Below are 21,078 nucleotides of genomic sequence, written 5' to 3' on the forward strand. Positions count from 1 at the left end.
GAAATACTCCAGGCGTACACTCTCCCAAGTTTCTTCCTCATTTTAAGACAGATGTTCGAAAGTAGTAGATTTATTTTTGTCAAGAACTCTCTCCCTCCATGTCTTTGATAGTCTGATTCTTTGTACTTCTAAATATGTCAATCGCGTCTTAGTCTGATTCCAACGTAGAAGAATTCCTTCATTTCGTCTGCTTTGTTATGTCCTAATTTGATAATCATCACTGATCTGATTTCAGCTACTCTTTTCTTCCGTCTTTCTATGGTTTACTCTCAGTTTACAATGTGTGTTCATTTGACTGTTCCATGTGTTTAACACGTCCAGCAATTCTTCTCCGCTTTCACTGAGGACAGAATTAATATCCCTTCATCATGAATTCCATCCACAAGGGTGTTCTCTTCCGCTGCTCACTCTTTGCTATACAAGATGATAATGTGATGATGTTACAAATGGAGATGCTGACGTAAAGGTGTCTGGTCAGGAAACGACATAGTCACAAGCTATAAGCTAAAATCATTCCTCTGAAAGTGGACCTCTTCTTCTCGGAAGCTCTCCGGATTCCGTATTTTGGAAAGACTCGATATGGATCATAACTAGAAAAAAGCGACAAATAAACGTGGACTCAAAAATGGTTATCTTACGAGCTATGAACACTTGTTAAACAGAAGACATGTGTTTCACTATAGCAGACTTGAACAAGTGCTCTTAGCTCTTAAGATATGCAGTTTAGGGCCCATATTTACTGGACCTTTTCCTGGTTTTGATCCACATTACCTCCTCTTGCAGTATGGAGAGCAAAGAGCGTGTAATAGAAGAGACCCATCGTCACGGTATCAGAGCGAATTTTGCTTATACCTTTCGACTCTGACGGTTTCGCATTAGGTACCCTTACCTCAATTTGATACGTTTTTCCTACTCAATCGTCCCTGAACACCAGAGGACGAAAGATTAATACATCCCGGCCTCATACGCTTTCTGATCCGTGTCCATCGTCTTTGCGCTTCCATTCTTACTTTTATATAACATTGTCTATCTCCCGTCTTCTCCTGAAACTTACAATTGTTTACTGAGAATGTCGAACATTTTGCGACTTCTTACAGTCTCGAACTGCATTTTTAGTTCGACTAATCCTGTGAACGTTTCGCGATTTTTCTTTAGTCTTGCTTCCTCTATAAAGCGCAACATCAGAACTACTACTCTGGTCCTTTACCGTCCTTAAGATGCACTGATCGTCAACCAAAAGAACGTCAAGGAAGGATGTTTTGACCTTCCTGCATGCTGGATCGTCCCTATCGACGACAAATTTTGTTATTATTTCTAGACATTTTTCCTGGAGCCATTCCGCCTTCACTTCCTAGCACTTCCGATTTACTTCACCCCGAAGTAACTTGTGTTGCTCTATTTTTTCTTTACCTCAGCTTGTTTTTGCTTCTTTCTTCCAGTAATTAATCAAAGTATTTCTATAGCCTTTTTTAGACATGTCCGTTGCTGTTCAACTGAACCTACAATTGCCATAGTCATTATCACATTATTTACTGCCCTATATAAGTTCGTACCTCAGTGTTATCAATGTTGATTGTTCCTGATTAATCTCTTGAATTTCATTCTACACTTCGTCATTGGTAAATTGTGATCAGATTCTATACCAGTTCCCAGGTAAGCCTTATGTTAAAATAGTGATTTCGCAAACTTTGTCTGTCCATCATGTAATCAACTTCCTGCGTCTCCAGGCCTTTTCGAAGTTGTTGATCTTGAACAGTGTACTCGCTAATACTACCTGAAAATTACTGCGGATCTCTATTACTCTTTCTCCTCTTTCATACCTCGAACAAACTGGAACTGAGGCGAAATGCACACCAATTGTTCAGTCAACCGTCTTCTGTAGAAGGTTTGTTTGAGTACGCTACACATCAAAAAGGAGAAGCTAGAAACACTATTCATCCATGATCTACGTGGTTTCCTGCTTGTGTTTGTGTTCGTTTACTGTCAACGCCAGCAAGTGGGCGTGTTATGTCGCCACAGATACCTTCGCTGGGTGTTATTGCAGGAATGTCAATGTCTGCTTTGTGTTATCTTTATGATAACGTCATTTCCACGTCAATATTACAATGTGATCGTATTTGAAGAGGTCTTGAGGGGAAGAAGTGGATCACTGCTATTTAAAAATACGTTCAGCTATTCGTATATTTGTATCGAACAAAGTTACAATAAAGGGAGTGCTTTTTTTTGTCTTCAGTCTTCTGACTGGCTTGATGCGGCCCGTCACGAATTCCTTTCATGCGCCAATATCTTCATCTCACACTACCACTCAATTAATTGCTGCACATATTCCAGTCTCTGTCTTCCTCTACAGCTTTTACCCTCTACAGCTCCCTCTAGTACCACGAAAGTCCTTCCCTGATGTCCTAAGAGATGTCGTATCATCCTGTCCCTTCTCGTCTTCAGTGTTTTCCACACATTCCTTCCCTATCCGATTCTGTGCAGAACCTCTTCATTACTTACCTTAGCAGTCCACCTAACTTTCAACATTCGTTTGTAGCACAACAACTCAAATGCTTCCATTTTCTTCTGTTCCATTTTACCCACAATCCATGTTTCAGTACCATGCAATGCTGTGCTCCAAACGTACATTCTCAGAAATTTCTTTCTCGAATTGAGGCCTATGTTTGATACTAGCAGACTTCTGTTGACCAGGAAAGCCCTTTTTGCTAGTGCTAGTCCGCTTTTGATGTCCTCATTGCTCATTATTTTACTTCCTAGATAGTAGAATTCCTTAACTTCATCTTCTTCTTGACAATCAATTCTGATGTTAAGTTTCTCATTGATCTCATTTCTGCTACTTCTGATCACTTTCGTCTTTCTTCGATTTACTCTTAATTCATATTCTGTTCCCATTAAACTGTTCGTTGCATTGGTAGATAATATAATTCTTCTTCGCTTTAACGCTAGCAATGTCATCAGCGAATCGTATCATTGGTATACCTTCACCCTGAATTTTAATTCCAGTGTTTAACCTTTCATTTATTTCTATCATTGCTTCTTCGATGTACAGGTTGAACAGTTCGAGTGAAAGACTGCATCCCTGTCTTACACTCTTTTCAATCCCAGAATTTCGTTCGCGATCGTCTACTCTTGTTTCTTGTACATATTGTATATTAGCCCTCTCTCCCTGTAGCGTTCCGCCACTTTTCTCATAATTTCGAACATCTTGCACCACTTTACACTGTCGAACACTTTTGCCACGTCGACATAACCTATGAATGTGTCTTGATTTTTCTGTAGCCTGGTTTCTATTATCATCCACAACGTGAGAACTGCTTCTCTGGTGCCTTTACCTTTCCTGAAGCCAAACTGATCGTCATCTAACACATCCTCAACTTTCTTTTCCATTCTTCTGGGTATTACTCTTGTCAACAAGTTGGATACATGATCTGATTGTGTGATAATTTTCTTACTTGTCAGCCGTTGCAGTCTTCGGAATTGTATGCATGATATTTTTCCGAAAGTCAGATGGAATGACGCCAGACTCGTACATTCAACACACCAACGTGAATAGTTGTTTTGTTACCAGTTCCGCCCCAAACATTTTAGAAAATACAATGGAATTTTATCCATCCGTTCTGCTTTATTTGATCTTAAGTCCTCCAAAGCTCTCTTAAATTCTAATACTGGACTTCTACGTGTTCTACATCGAATCCTGTTTCTTCTTCTATCACATCAGACAAATGTTTCCCTACACACAGGGCTTTAATGTAGTCTTACCACCTATCCACTCTCTCCTCTACATTTAACAGTGGAATTCCCATTGCAATATTGCTTTTATTGTTACCGAAGTTCGTTTTGTGATTATCCTTTTTAGAGATGTCCATTCTTCTTCAATTGCACTGCCTACTGAGCTATTTCTTATTGTAGTATCAATAGCCTTATTGTTGTATCTATAGCTCCTGATACCTAACACCAGGTATGTATGTGTAACATATTTCTAAAATTATATATGTGACGAGAACCTCTATGTCATACACGTGTAAAATAGTTTTAAAAACTGTGTGTTATGGTAACTTATACGTAAGTCAGATATTTTTAATATTTCGACATACTGTAAAGACGATAAAATTAGTCTGTACTGTACTTGACGAAGTTGTTGAGTTGTCAGCCACGGAGAGGTCATCACCACAGAATATCAATACAAACACCAAGAGGTTTCCTCACCACTCGTTAGTAAACCAACTCAAGGGATACACATCGATTTTGATTGGATTTGGGAAGAACGAAATAAGAGACACATAGTACTTGTACGTGCCCATATGACCGTTAAGGGGGTGGAACATAACTTTGAAGAAATTGAGCTTCATATTTTTTGATGGATGCGCTTGAAACAGTAACAATGTAACAAGAACTTTAAATAAAAACGTTTTTTTTTTAATAACAGTTCAACAGTGCACCCATGTACGACTAAAATTTTCTTTGAAACTCTTCCGCCACAATACTTTGTTTTTCGTTTCGACCTCTGACTAAGAGCAATACTTCAGTGACACGTGCGACTGATTTCAAAAGTTTGTGTGTGCGGCAGTGTATGTCACTCGCATAGGGCGGCTCAAACGTGTGCGTGTGCGTGTGCGTGTGTGTGTGTGGGAGAGAGAGAGAGAGAGAGAGAGAGAGAGAGAGAGAGAGAGAGAGAGAGATAAGCATCAGAGCACCCCATGAGCCCCGGTCCATTTAAGGCCCGCCGATCTATTGCTCAGCCTCAGTTCTCTATGGGTACTGCTACAGCTCTTTGTGTATGCAATTGGTTCCCGCTGAATGGTACGTAAACACTGTGTTGAAGCTGTTAATGATTCCCTGGAATAAAGTTGTGTTCTGTCTAGTGGTCGTGTTGTACTTACACCCAATTGAAACACGACTAGTGTGGTCCGTTTCTCCAAGAAAACTTCTACTTTGGTTGGTGTTCCGTTTACTCTTGCGATGGCTGGAGGTGTTACGGAAGATATCTTACGTCAGATGTCGAAGAGCAAGAACCATTCGTAACGGCGTTGCGCCACCAGTAGTCAGAGGCGCTGCACATTCAAACTCCGGTACTTCGATCATAAGCTTCTGTTTTGTCTAGTCGGCATGCTCCTTAGTCTGTGTCGCCTGCTCTTTTGCACACTGCGACCACATGGTTTATCCGACTCCCTATTCTACATACGACGAGTCCGTTGAGGAATGGGAAGCCTACGAGAAACGTCTGTGACAACACTTTCAGGCTTTTTGGGATTACTGACACTATTTTATGTCGTGCCCTGTTCCTTTCGTGGATATCGCCAAGAATGTGTCAAGTCCTATGTCAACTCGCCCCATTGTAGGATCCCACTTCTTTAACATTTGACGAAATATGTGAACTTCTTTCAAAAATCTACCGAAAGCGCATCTATGTTACTGCATACCTTGTTGAGTTTTACCGCTGTCGGAGCAACCTCTCCCCAGGGGACTCAGCATTCATTTGCTGGGTACGGGCTTGGCGAACCTGGGGTCCCCGAGCTGTAGACTGGTGTGCGCCGCCAGTCTGCAGATACCGTAAGCTCTGGGCATACTTCAGCGACCACCGTGTGGCGCAATGGTGGAACGTCGTGTGGCTTGATTGCCTGGATCGCGTGTATGGTACATACCTCTATAAAAAAAAAAAAAAAAAACCGGCAATCTTAAGGTATGCTGCGCGCCGATAAGATGCATGGCTGTTGAGGTGGAACAGTCACTAGCGGGCGACCTCTGAGGAACCTGCCGCACCTCGGTTGTATAAGGCTTACCCATGTATGCGGGGCTCTGTCTGCGCGGACGTTTAGTTCCCTAGCTGCTCGTGGGACGCACATGGCAACCACGAATTTCCCTTCAGCAACTTCGCAATCAGTAAAGCGAATGAGGGAGGCTAGTTCTCCAGATAAGCAGATAGAACTGAGTAACAGGGCTCATGGAGTCATAAATGACAATGTTTTCATAATGATTAAGAGGAAGGAAGGCTCATTGGAAGAAGTGTCTCCTTTCTGTATACATAAAGGTTTAGAAGGACTCGCAGGTACACTGAAATCTATCAAACGCCCGAGGAATGGTACCCCGTTAGTTGTGACTACTAGGGCAAAGCAAGTGGAGCTGCTTCGAAAGCCAACCAAGTTAGGCGAATATGATATTACACAATTCCCTCAACTCCAGTAAAGGTGTAGTCACCTGCCGTGATTTACTGGATATTGAGGTAGAAGAGCTGAAGCAAGAATGGGCAACACAGGGGATTGTAGACGTGGAACAACTGACACGTAGGAATAATTGAGTTATTGAGAAATCTGCCACCATCACTGTGACTTTCAATTCGCCTGTCTTGCCTGAATACGTTCTGGCTGGTTTCCTCCGACTTATGGTTAGGCCTTATATACCTAAGCCTATGCGATGTTTCAAATGTCAACGATTTGGCCATACAACGATGAGTTGTGGGGGTGAACCGACCTGCGGTATATGTGGCAAGGCAGCTCATGAAGCTGGGACCAACTGCACACCTCCAGCGCTGTGTATCAACTGCTCTGGGAGCCATCCCGTCTGGAGCAGAGACTGCCCCACCTTTGCGCAGCAAAGAAAATTTCAGGGGATAAAGGTGACAAAAAGGATACTTTATCTGGAAGCCAAAATAGAGTATAAGGCGACAAAACCCCCTGTCTTTGCCACATCCTATGCCTCCTTATTGCAAAAAAGTGCGTCAAAAGTAGACGCTTCGACGCAGACTATGTCCAGCGTAACAGTATACCTCTTCCCCAGAACCTGGCAGCCCCTCTGCTGCCACTCGCTCCACAAGTGTCTCACCAGCGCGGCGCAAAGACAGGGGGAAATCTAAACCAAAACGCTGATATAGCTCCCATACTTCAGTGGAATCTGAATGGAATCAGAACTCGCTTTGAAGAATTGCGGCTGTTAGTACAGGAAAACCCCTTTTGCATCTCTTTGCAAGAGACACATTTTAAAGAGAATGACACGCCTGTACTTATAGAATATCACTGTACCGGAACGAAGACCTGACTGGTAATAGAGCGAAGGACGGGGTGGCAGTGTTCATTAAGGGCACATTGCACTCCTCACCTGAGGCCTTAACCATAACGCTACAAGCGGTTACAGCTCGGATCCTGGCCCATGTTAATGTCACAGTGTGCTCCTTGTATTTACCACCCGCTGAGCTCATTGACAGTGAAGCCCTCGCACAGCTCATTGATCAGCTACCCCGTCCCTTTTACATTTTTGGAGATTTTAATGCTCACAATGCATTATGGGGTTCAAACAAAACCTGCCACATAGGACAGATGATTGAGCAGTTGATCAGGACTTCCTACATCATACTGCTGAACACAGGTCCGGCCTTGCATTTTAGCACCGCTTCCGGTTCGTCCTCTGCCATAGAACTCTCTCTTTGTTCGCCTGTGCTTGCGGACATTGCTCAGTGGGTAGTAGACGACTACCTTCATGGCAGCGACCATTATCCTATCTGGCTCCATCTGCCAGTTGTAATGGATCGAAAAGCCGCCGAAATGGTGGTTCCGGAAGGGAAACTGGACACTCTACAGGCAGTTGGCTGTTTTTGAACAGTGTGAAGGCGTCCAGGATTGGGTGGATCCATTATGGCAGTGATGCACCATGCCACTGATGTATCCATACCAAAGTCAAAGGGAACACCTGTGAGGCACCCTGTCCCTTGGTGGAATGACAACTGTCGTACCGCAATCAGAGACAGAAGGGCGGCTTTGAGAAGATTCCATCGGTGCCCTGCTGATGCGAATCTGGTAACTCTCCGAATAGCACGGGGACGGGCGAGAAGAATCGTTAGAGTAAACGGAGGTCTTGGCGAGAGTTCCTGAACTCCATCAGTAGGTCCACATCTTCAAGCAAAGTATGGGAAACCATTAGGAGGATCTCAAGGCGATACTCTCGACCGCCAATAGCAGCTATATGTGAGCGGGGGTGTCTCCTAACATCTCCAAGAGACATCGTCCGGGCAGTGGCAGAATTATTTCCAACTATTACGGGCGATTCTAGCCAGGACCCAGAATTTCATCATTATCAGGGTACACAGGAGCGGGCTGCTTTTGATTTCCGTTCAAACAACACTGAGGAATACAAGCAGCCTTTCTCCTTGTGGGAGTTGGACTGTGCACTGTCAGTATCTCGGGATACCGCACCAGGTCCAGACCTGATATCGTATAGCATGCTGCAGCAGTTGGATCTGCGGTCAAAGGATGTCCTCCTTCAACTTTTTAATGAAATTTGGAAGACAGGTGACTTTCCTAGTACGTGGAAAGAATCGATTTTAATTCCACTTATAAAACCAGGGAAGGATCGGACCGATCCCAGTACTTATCGTAGCGTCAGTCGTACGAGCTGCGTAGGAAAGACATTTGAGCGTATGGTCAATAGGCGCCTGGTGTGGGTTCTCGAATCCAGATCCTTACTTACCCGCTGCCAGGGTGGGTTCAGGAGGTATCATTCCACCCTAGATAACCTGATCCTACTCTAAACAGCGGTACAAGATGCTTTCCTACGTAAGCAACACCTTATCGGGATTTTCTTCGACCTGGAGAAGGCGTACGACACTACCTGGAGGCATAAAGTTTTTCGGCAGCTTTATGAGTGGGGTTTGCGTGACCGCTTACCCACAGTCATCAGATCCTTTCTGTTGGACAGGTATTTTTGGTATAAGGTTGGGAATGTCCGGTCTAACAGTTTTAAGCAGGAGGACGGTGTCACTCAAGGAAGTGTCCTCAGTGTGACAGCTTTCTCAATTGCAATCAGTAGTATTGCGTCCACAGTACGACGGCCCGTACAGTGCTCCTTGTTTGTGGACGATTTCCCCATTTTCTGTGCAACCTCGACTGGAATACGGACGTCAAACTTATGGATCTGCAAGACCTTCGTACCTCAAAATGTTGGATGTGATTCACTATGAGGGTATTAGGCTTTCAACGGGGGCTTATCGCACGAGTGCAGTTGCTAGTCTATGTGTCGAGGCTGGAAAGCCTCCGCTGTCCATTCGGCGTCTTCTCGTCGTGGTACGGCAAGCACACAGAGCCAAGTCCACTTCTCTTTCGTTGGCGTCCAACACCTTTTCACAGCCGGCACTGGAACGTCTCTTCCGCCACCGTCCAAAGGCAACAAAGCTGTTTGGCATCGGTGCAAAAGGAGAGTCTCGAGTCAGTACACCTGGAGGGCATTAAGGTCCTCCACCAGGGATGGAGTAGGGGACCTCCGTGGCTACTACAAAAGCCAAGATTACTTCTTGATCTGGCTGCTTATAGGAAGTATTGTACCCCGGACCACCTTTTTAAAATTAAATTTACTGAGATTTAAACGGCCATTCAGATTTTATTACTGTTTACACGGATGGGTCTAAACAGGGGGATTTTATGGGCTGCTCTGCTGTGTTTCCCGATACCGTCCGTAGGATAGGGCTCCCAGAGCAGTTCTCAGTTTACTATGGAGAACTGTTTGCCATTCTGCAAGCATTAGAGCATATGCGACGACATCATGGCACGAAATTCATCATCTGCTCCGATTCCCAAAGTGCTCTACACGCTCTTGAACAGATGTACCCAGCAGATCGGATGGTGCAAGAAGTGCAGGACGCACTCCTGCTCTTGCAAAAGCAGGGTAAGGATGTAATATTCTGCTGGGTTCCAGGGCACATAGGAATTCCTGGAAATGAACTTGCAGACGCGGCTGCCAAGGAGGCTTGCTCCATCCCACCTCCTGCTCGCTGTTCCGTCCCCTTGCAGGCAATAACATCATTCGTGACTCGGAAGGTCATGCGTTGGTCGGAGGCTCAGTGGCTGGGACAATAAGTGGCGAGCGGTGAAGGATTCTGTCCGACCGTGGCTTACCTCCATCCGACAACGACGAGCTGGCGAAGTAGCCCTTACACGGCTTAGAATAGGACATTGTCCGTTGACACATGGTTTTCTGTTACGTCGTGAGGAGCCACCAACGTGTCAGACATGTGGGACACAGCTGTCGATACGACATATTTTAACTGAGTGTGTTTTATATGCGGCTTTGAGGGATGATTTTAGTTTCCCACAAGACCTGCCCTCTATTTTAACTAATAATGAGTGTCGCTAGAGTTTCACGTTTTTGTGTGATGTCTGGACTTCTTCCCAAAATATTGGGATTGAGATCTTAATGTGCTGCGAAGTGGTTTGGTCACACATTATTTGTAAGTGGTCACTCAGCCACCGTTAATTATTTTTACCTGTTTTGTACTGCTATGCTATTTTTAGTTTTCTCTACCTGTTTTTATGTGCTGTGTCCAATCTTGAAATTTGAACATTTACAATTCTCGCAAAGATCGACTCTGAATTGATCCTTTTTTGACAGATCTTGGCTGCACTCGTCAACATTTCTTTTGGGAACGGGCGCTGACAGCCTCGTTGTTGTACGCCCTAAAACACTAATAATCATCATCATCATCGTCGTGGGTTATGTCATCGCTGTCATTTTGTCTTCGTTGTGCATAAAGAGCCGCATGCTGATCGGAAGGTGAGAGATGCAATCGTTCGTTTAGCTCCGGATCGTGAGATGCGAGAGCCAGCCCTCCAGCCTGCAAATCCACCGCTCTCCAAAGTTTAACCTATTGTGCAGGCGTTCGAGGTATCACGAGCTGCTGGAAACCAAATTGAGTCATTGTGTGAGACATCAGCTATCCAACCTTCTCCTCTACACCAAGCATCAGGTAGTTCGCAAGCTGAAGATATGGTCGCGGCCATCAGCAGAAGACCACTTCGTCAAGATGGCTGGCCTAACTCCCAGCGGCCAGCTGCACCAACAACGCACACGTGCCACGTCCCCTTCCTGCCCTGATTGTTTCATTAATCATTGCGCCAACACTGCCTGAAACGATGAGCTAACTCCATAATTTCAACAAAAAGAAGCCACATTGAATCTGTCTGTAATGCGAAAACTCAGCACAACGACCATGGCGTGGAAATAGACCAAAACACTGTATCGGCTATTTTTCTTGTGCCAAACAAGTTTTTCATTAATTTTATAATTTTTCGTAATGCTCTGCACGCGCAAGTGGATACATGAGTTGCGGTAACTTCCTTAAAGTCACAAACTTATATGGTCTTGGACTCTCCTCCACTTTCTCCATGTGTCACAAAAGCTAGTAAATTACAGTAAACAGAATATTTTTATTCATAGCCAATTCCCTGCCGCAGTGAGCGACAAGTCAGTAGTTCGGTCACGTACATTTCCTGCTGCAGTTTACGGCTGCCTTTTGCAGTTGTCGGTGCTCCCGCTAGTTTTCAACGAGTTTTTGCAACAACTTACAGCGTACGTCCCAGGTTGTGCAGACTATTAGGATGACACTGTAGTTTCCGGAGTCTCGAACATTTAAAAAATCTCCGTACTCTTTTTTGTGTTTTCCTAACGACCGGGGGGAGCGTAACTTACAAAAATGTCAATTTTATCATCCAGCTATCGTCAATTTTGAGTTTGAAGTTTCTGCATCAAAATGTTTCTGCTGTTGTTACAACACTATTTGTTTAGGGTTCATCTAAATTTTTCACATTTTTTTGTACTTTAAAAATTTTCACATACACTGCTGGCCACCGTAAATGCAACACCCTGAAGGAAGCATCCGAATCAAGTGAAATTTACACCATGGGTTTGCAGCGATGAGATATGCAACTGATTAGAATTTCAGCGCAGACGCACATCACGCGCGCTTGTGGCGCCACCTCATAGCGCCATTTAAGGCTTGGCGATTTCGACGAGTGTACGTTCGGCGCGTGTGTTTACCTTGTGGTTGTTTCACAAGACGATCAGTTATGCCTCGTAGACAACAGCGAACATCTCTTGATCAAGTGGTGGTGGTGGTGGTGGTGGTGGTGGTGGGTACTGTTTAACGTCCCGTCGACAACGAGGTCATTAGAGACGGAGCGCATGCTCGGGGTAGGGAATGATTGGGAAGGAAATCGGCCGTGCCCTTTCAAAGGAACCATCCCGGCATTTGCCTGAAACGATTTAGGGAAATCATTGAAAACCTAAATCAGGATGGCCGGAGACGTGATTGAACCGTCGTCCTCCCGAATGCGAGTCCAGTGTGCTAACCACTGCGCCACCTCGCTCGGTTTTGATCAAGTATCCGAGTTCGACAGAGGAAGGATAGTGGCTTACCGAGATTATGGATTATCATACAGAGAAATCGCTGGTCGTGTTGGACGAAACCAAACAACTGTAATGCGGATATGTGACCGTTGGATGCAGGAGGGTACGACGGACCGACGTGGCCGATCGCATTCATCTCGGTGCACCACTGCACGTGCTGATAGGCTAATTGTGCGCATGGCAGTGACGAATCGCTCAGTGACATCCCGAACCATAGCACAGCACATTGCGTCTGTAACGCATCATCCAGTGTTTGCGCGTACCATTCGACGCCGTTTACAGCAGAGTGGTCTGTCCGCAAGACGTCCATTGCTTCGTCTACCATTGACACAGAACCACAGACGTCTCCGTCGCCAATGGTGTGATGACAGACGGATGTGGACGGCAGAATGTAATGACGTTGTCTTTACTGACGAGGAACGCTTCTGTCTGCAGCACAACGATGGTCGGATTCGAGTGTGGAGACACCGTGGAGAGAGGATGCTGGACAGCTGCATTATGCACCGCCACACTGGTCTTGCACCGGGTATTACGGCTTGGGGCGGTATTGGATATTACTCTCGCACGCCTCTAGTACGCATTGCCGGTACTTTAAATAGCCGGCGCTACATATCCGAGGTGCTGGAGCCAGTTGTCCTTCTTTACCTTCAGGGCTCAGCCACAGCTGTATTTCAACAGGATAATGCGCGACCACACGTGGCACGCATTGTCCAAAGGTTCTTCGTCAATAACCAGACTGAATTGCTTCCCTGGCCGGCTCGCTCTCCGGATCTTTCGCCGATAGAAAACATGTGGTCCATGGTTGCTCAACGAGTGACCCAGATTACATCCCCAGCTGCCACACCACATGATATTTGGCAACGTGTGGAAGCTGCTTGGGCTGCTGTACCCCAGGAACACATCCAACGTCTCTGACTCAATGCCGAGACATGTGGCAGCGGTGATCTCCAACAATGGCGGCTACTCAGGCTACTGATTCTGGCAGGAACCACATGTCACAGACGTCTGTAAACGTAATCATTTGATACGTGGTCACCATGTTATGTACAAAATAAATGTTGTGCTACCTCTTGTCTTTCTTGGTGTTGCATTTACGGTGGCCAGCAGTGTATTAGTGCTATATTTTCTGTACATGTAAGATGAAGAGTGCAATATTGGAAGTTGAAAATCTTTGCTTTGCATGTGAGCAATGTATGTAAAGTACTATTTAAATAGTTTATTATGTTAAATAAATTTCTGATCACAGTTGTATTTAAAATTATTTTGTGTGTAAACTATTCAGGTTGATGTAAATCCGACAGTTGTAAGAAATGGTCATGTTTAGGAACAATGTAGGAAATAGGTGTCACATAAAAGACAGTGTGCTTTTGTTTGAAACAAAAGTGACTCTGGGGAGTGGAAAATGTGGTAACGGCGAATTGGCGCGCCACCTAGAGCAAGTGCTGGAAGTAAGTCACACAATCTGTAGGCAGCAGTGATTGAGGCGACACCTTTGTGGAGCAGGAGAATCTTTGCCTGCAAATTTGCACAAAAATGCCTCGGATGAAGACTGAAAACGGCTTACGGCATAGCTACGAGTTGTTGGGCTACTGTATGTAAAATTGAACGACGCTAAGAAGCGAAACTGAGCCCATACAGAAAGATACTTGCAGCCCGTACTGTGGGTAGTGTAGCCGTCATAACTGTTCGCCACACCCAAGGATACAGCCACCACATATGATTTTTTTTTGGTATTTTATTTTTGTACAACTTGAACCATTAATTTAAACTGTGTTTTAATAATCATTCGTTGTCTCCTTGAACTCTAAAGAAACTGGTTCACCCTCTTATTTCATCCTAATCACACACCTGCATAGGTTTCATTCCTGGTGTTCGATTAATCCTAGTATTCTGTTTTACAGACTCCAAGTCACTCAAGTCACTCAAGTCCCTCAAAGAGGCACTTTTTAAAACGTTTTTGTGTAAATAATAAGAAAATTTTCTTAAGTATTGCGAAGTGTTATAGTAAAAGTTTGCTTACGTAATATTCTATCAGACTGAAGCAAAGTTACTAGATTATATTAAATGACTATACAGAGTTAGTTCAAAGAATAATAGCTTTTGAAAGTAAATTCCAGTAAGAAAGATGTATCCTTGAAGTGAAATGCTGAGTATAAAAAGTGTGTATTTTAGTATCTTAATAGTTTAGTATATAACTGTGTTGATTAGGGAAAATGCTTTTCTATAGGTCCCCCTGTCAAAAAGTTTTTAGCTTCCTAGAAGTTATCTACTGGGCTTATTCTCTTTTAAAGACGTAGTCAAAAAGAAATTCCGGTGTCTGCACCAATATCCTTTACGTGGAGTAATATTTTTTCTGAATAAGTAACATAAACAGTAGGAAGAAAGTAGGCAAAATTGATACTTCTGTTTTTCCACAATTTAGTGTTTCATTGCCTGGATAGGCTGGCGACCGTCAGTACATATTTTAAACCACTAAACGAACATGGAACGCCCGCATCTCGTGGTCGTGCGGTAGCGTTCTCGCATCCCACGCCCGGGTTCCCGGGTTCGATTCCCGGCGGGGTCAGGGATTTTCTCTGCCTCGTGATGGCTGGGTGTTGTGTGCTGTCCTTAGGTTAGTTAGGTTTAATTAGTTCTAAGTTCTAGGGGACTGATGGCCATAGATGTTAAGTCCCATAATGCTCAGAGCCATTTGAACCATTTTTGAACATGGAACTGAGTTGTCCTAGCTTCAATACGATACTATTCATACTGCGTTTCTACCTAACCGCTGGGTAACATCTTAGGTAAAGAATAATCTGATTTACTTATCTGTTATACACAACACACGGTCAAATCCTGTCAAAAGGATAACTTTACTGATTAGCTTTCCTATTAACATGACTATCATCTCATTATTTGGAACAAACTAAATTTAGTAAGAGGGTTATATATGACATCATAGAGACGGACTTTTCTGTTATTTATTTAAAAGCATACTAAATTACAATAGTAGTGGTAGGGTTGCATTGTGTCGCTTTCACGCCCTCCGCTAGCCAAAGAACGTCAGGTTTTTCTACGTAAAGTGGCCTACTACCATAAATTTTTACCTGGGGCAGTGACAATGGGGCAACAGTTACGCGCGTTGCTGCACAAAGCGGCTCACTTTCGCTGGTCACCTGCTTGTGACACCACGTTTCCCAACCTTAAGGCGATGTTGCAGTCTCCGCCCTGCTTAGTGACGTACCAACCAGGCCTACACTTGGGACTGACGCTTCACAGCACGGGTTAGGGGCGGTACTCGCTCATAGATATCCCGATAGCTCTGAGAGGCACAGATAGAAAGGGAAGCTTTAGAGATTGCTTCTGCCGTGAAGATATTCCATGCTTTCTCTATGGTACCAAATTCCACCTGGTCACCGATCAAACACCATTGGTTTCCTTATTCAGCCCTTGTGCGTTGTTACCAGATGAAGCGGCACGTAGCATTCAATGCTGGGCTCTTTTCCTTTCACGTTACAACAACGACATTATTTCCGCCCCACGAATAAACACGCATATACGAATGCTTTGTCCCGTCTGCCTGTCATTCCGGACCCAGAACTTCATCAGGAGGAATTGCTTCTTTTCCACATTGATTTCGCCACACAGCAGACAGTTAATGGTTTTCCTGTAACTAGCACTCGGATCGAAAAGGGATTGGCTCCGGATCCCGTCTTGTGGAATGTCATAACATTCTTACAACAGGGTTGGCCGAATTCGCCACTTTCACATGCTTCCGACACCGTAATAATTACATCTTTGGACATCGATTCTCTGTTGTCGATAGTGCTCTGCTTTTTGATGTGGATCACTCAACCCCTTAGTGGTACGTTCGGGGTTCTCCGTTTATGACATGCAAATCATTGAGGTGAATCACGCACAAAAGCGTTGGCTCGTCGACACGGCTTGGCTGGTGACGTTATCCGCCTGGTTGCCGCTGCCCACAGTGTGCAACGCACCAAGCAGCTCCGTCGGCGTCGTTGTCTCCTTGACCAACGCCGTCGCATGAAAGGGACAGTATGCACGTCGATTTCTCTGGCCCCTTTCTCAAAGCTTGTTGGCTGTTGATCGTTGACTCACAATCTCGTTTTCTGTATGTCATTCGTTGTATTTCCACGTCCACCACCACCGACGCAGCCTTGCTCAAGAATTTTTTTCCGCAGAAGGCTTGCCCGAGACGTTAGTGTCAGATAACGACCCCCAATTTTCATCGCAAGAGTTTGTGGCATTTTGTGATTCCCGTGACATGCGTCAGATCCTCGCAGCATCTTTCCATCCGCAGTCTAATGCTGAGTCGGAACGCCTAGTGTGAACGTTAAAAACTCAGATGAAAAACTATGTTGCCAACTCTTCGTCCGACGTTGCCTTATATCTGCTTCTCTCCTTGTGCAGTTTCACGTGAGAAGAGGCCGGCAGAGGTACTCCGTGGGAGCCAGCCGAGGACACCGCTACACCTTCTGGGTACTCCACTTGAACATCCACGCACCTTTTCCGGACGGGTATAGTTGTTTGCTCGCGTGGTTTCGAAAGTCGCCGTAAAAAGATTCCAGCTGCCATCGGCAAATGCAGGAGGGGCGATATCTGTGTTACATCCACACGGTGGACACCCTCTGCTCGAAGCACCACGAACAGCTTGGCCTTCGCATGGGCAGCCAGAAGCCACCAGATCTCACACCATGCCTTCGACCCTGTCTACCTCTGTGTCACATGACCTGCTGCTGCCTATTCTCCACCGTGTGAGCGAGGACACCCATCCTTGGTGACCGAACCAGCAGTGCTTCTTGTTAGGGATTCTGTAACCTGTTCCTCTGATACCAGTACCTTCAGCACCGCGAGCTCCGTCACTAGAGATGATGTCCGAGGTTGACGTGGAAATAGCCCCGGCATTTCAGTACGGATTGAAACGCGATCTCCGTCATGAGAGCCAATGTTCGAAGTTGACATGGAAACAGCCCCGGCATTGTCGTACGGTTTGGAAAGGGAGAGTGAGCGGAGAATGAGTCCGCTCCCGAAGCGCTTCAGACTGTACGGTCTGTTTTAGCATGCTGCCTTAACCAGAGCCCATTAGTTGTGTTCACTCTGTTGGTCGTGTTGTACTTATACATAATTATATTTAACAGTGGAATTCCCATTGCAATATTGCTTTTATTGTTACCGAAGTTCGTTTTGTGATTATCCTTTTTAGAGATGTCCATTCTTCTTCAATTGCACTGCCTACTGAGCTATTTCTTATTGTAGTATCAATAGCCTTATTGTTGTATCTATAGCTCCTGATACCTAACACCAGGTATGTATGTGTAACATATTTCTAAAATTATATATGTGACGAGAACCTCTATGTCATACACGTGTAAAATAGTTTTAGAAACTGTGTGTTATGGTAACTTATACGTAAGTCAGATATTTTTAATATTTCGACATACTGTAAAGACGATAAAATTAGTCTGTACTGTACTTGACGAAGTTGTTGAGTTGTCAGCCACGGAGAGGTCATCACCACAGAATATCAATACAAACACCAAGAGGTTTCCTCACCACTCGTTAGTAAACCAACTCAAGGGATACACATCGATTTTGATTGGATTTGGGAAGAACGAAATAAGAGACACATAGTACTTGTACGTGCCCATATGACCGTTAAGGGGGTGGAACATAACTTTGAAGAAATTGAGCTTCATATTTTTTGATGGATGCGCTTGAAACAGTAACAATGTAACAAGAACTTTAAATAAAAACGTTTTTTTTTAATAACAGTTCAACAGTGCACCCATGTACGACTAAAATTTTCTTTGAAACTCTTCCGCCACAATACTTTGTTTTTCGTTTCGACCTCTGACTAAGAGCAATACTTCAGTGACACGTGCGACTGATTTCAAAAGTTTGTGTGTGCGGCAATGTATGTCACTCGCATAGGGCGGCTCAAACGTGTGCGTGTGCGTGTGCGTGTGTGTGTGTGTGTGTGGGAGAGAGAGAGAGAGAGAGAGAGAGAGAGAGAGAGATAAGCATCAGAGCACCCCATGAGCCCCGGTCCATTTAAGGCCCGCCGATCTATTGCTCAGCCTCAGTTCTCTATGGGTACTGCTACAGCTCTTTGTGTATGCAATTGGTTCCCGCTGAATGGTACTTAAACACTGTGTTGAAGCTGTTAATGATTCCCTGGAATAAAGTTGTGTTCTGTCTAGTGGTCGTGTTGTACTTACACCCAATTGAAACACGACTAGTGTGGTCCGTTTCTCCAAGAAAACTTCTACTTTGGTTGGTGTTCCGTTTACTCTTGCGATGGCTGGAGGTGTTACGGAAGATATCTTATGTCAGATGTCGAAGAGCAAGAACCATTCGTAACGGCGTTGCGCCACCAGTAGTCAGAGGCGCTGCACATTCAAACTCCGGTACTTCGATCATAAGCTTCTGTTTTGTCTAGTCGGCATGCTCCTTAGTCTGTGTCGCCTGCTCTTTTGCACACTGCGACCACATGGTTTATCCGACTCCCTATTCTACATACGACGAGTCCGTTGAGGAATGGGAAGCCTACGAGAAACGTCTGTGACCACACTTTCAGGCTTTTTGGGATTACTGACACTATTTTATGTCGTGCCCTGTTCCTTTCGTGGATATCGCCAAGAATGTGTCAAGTCCTATGTCAACTCGCCCCATTGTAGGATCCCACTTCTTTAACATTTGACGAAATATGTGAACTTCTTTCAAAAATCTACCGAAAGCGCACATATGTTACTGCATACCTTGTTGAGTTTTACCGCTGTCGGAGCAACCTCTCCCCAGGGGACTCAGCATTCATTTGCTGGGTACGGGCTTGGCGAACCTGGGGTCCCCGAGCTGTAGACTGGTGTGCGCCGCCAGTCTGCAGATACCGTAAGCTCTGGACATACTTCAGCGACCACCGTGTGGCGCAATGGTGGAACGTTGTGTGGCTTGATTGCCTGGATCGCGTGTATGGTACATACCTCTATAAAAAAAAAAAAAAACCGGCAATCTTAAGGTATGCTGCGCGCCGATAAGATGCATGGCTGTTGAGGTGGAACAGTCACTAGCGGGCGACCTCTGAGGAACCTGCCGCACCTCGGTTGTATAATGCTTACCCATGCATGCGGGGCTCTGTCTGCGCGGACGTTTAGTTCCCTAGCTGCTCGTGGGACGCACATGGCAACCACGAATTTCCCTTCAGCAACTTCGCAATCAGTAAAGCGAATGAGGGAGGCTAGTTCTCCAGATAAGCAGATAGAACTGAGTAACAGGGCTCATGGAGTCATAAATGACAATGTTTTCATAATGATTAAGAGGAAGGAAGGCTCATTGGAAGAAGTGTCTCCTTTCTGTATACATAAAGGTTTAGAAGGACTCGCAGGTACACTGAAATCTATCAAACGCCCGAGGAATGGTACCCCGTTAGTTGTGACTACTAGGGCAAAGCAAGTGGAGCTGCTTCGAAAGCCAACCAAGTTAGGCGAATATGATATTACACAATTCCCTCAACTCCAGTAAAGGTGTAGTCACCTGCCGTGATTTACTGGATATTGAGGTAGAAGAGCTGAAGCAAGAATGGGCAACACAGGGGATTGTAGACGTGGAACAACTAACACGTAGGAATAATTGAGTTATTGAGAAATCTGCCACCATCACTGTGACTTTCAATTCGCCTGTCTTGCCTGAATACGTTCTGGCTGGTTTCCTCCGACTTATGGTTAGGCCTTATATACCTAAGCCTATGCGATGTTTCAAATGTCAACGATTTGGCCATACAACGATGAGTTGTGGGGGTGAACCGACCTGCGGTATATGTGGCAAGGCAGCTCATGAAGCTGGGACCAACTGCACACCTCCAGCGCTGTGTATCAACTGCTCTGGGAGCCATCCCGTCTGGAGCAGAGACTGCCCCACCTTTGCGCAGCAAAGAAAATTTCAGGGGATAAAGGTGACAAAAAGGATACTTTATCTGGAAGCCAAAATAGAGTATAAGGCGACAAAACCCCCTGTCTTTGCCACATCCTATGCCTCCTTATTGCAAAAAAGTGCGTCAAAAGTAGACGCTTCGACGCAGACTATGTCCAGCGTAACAGTATACCTCTTCCCCAGAACCTGGCAGCCCCTCTGCTGCCACTCGCTCCACAAGTGTCTCACCAGCGCGGCGCAAAGACAGGGGGAAATCTAAACCAAAACGCTGATATAGCTCCCATACTTCAGTGGAATCTGAATGGAATCAGAACTCGCTTTGAAGAATTGCGGCTGTTAGTACAGGAAAACCCCTTTTGCATCTCTTTGCAAGAGACACATTTTAAAGAGAATGACACGCCTGTACTTATAGAATATCACTGTACCGGAACGAAGACCTGACTAGTAATAGAGCGAAGGACGGGGTGGCAGTGTTCATTAAGGGCACATTGCACTCCTCACCTGAGGCCTTAACCATAACGCTACAAGCGGTTACAGCTCGGATCCTGGCCCATGTTAATGTCACAGTGTGCTCCTTGTATTTACCACCCGCTGAGCTCATTGACAGTGAAGCCCTCGCACAGCTCATTGATCAGCTACCCCGTCCCTTTTACATTTTTGGAGATTTTAATGCTCACAATGCATTATGGGGTTCAAACAAAACCTGCCACATAGGACAGATGATTGAGCAGTTGATCAGGACTTCCTACATCATACTGCTGAACACAGGTCCGGCCTTGCATTTTAGCACCGCTTCCGGTTCGTCCTCTGCCATAGAACTCTCTCTTTGTTCGCCTGTGCTTGCGGACATTGCTCAGTGGGTAGTAGACGACTACCTTCATGGCAGCGACCATTATCCTATCTGGCTCCATCTGCCAGTTGTAATGGATCGAAAAGCCGCCGAAATGGTGGTTCCGGAAGGGAAACTGGACACTCTACAGGCAG

Source organism: Schistocerca serialis, chromosome 5 (genome assembly GCF_023864345.2).
Source record: "Schistocerca serialis cubense isolate TAMUIC-IGC-003099 chromosome 5, iqSchSeri2.2, whole genome shotgun sequence".
In the NCBI taxonomy this organism is placed as follows: Eukaryota; Metazoa; Arthropoda; class Insecta; order Orthoptera; family Acrididae; genus Schistocerca; species Schistocerca serialis.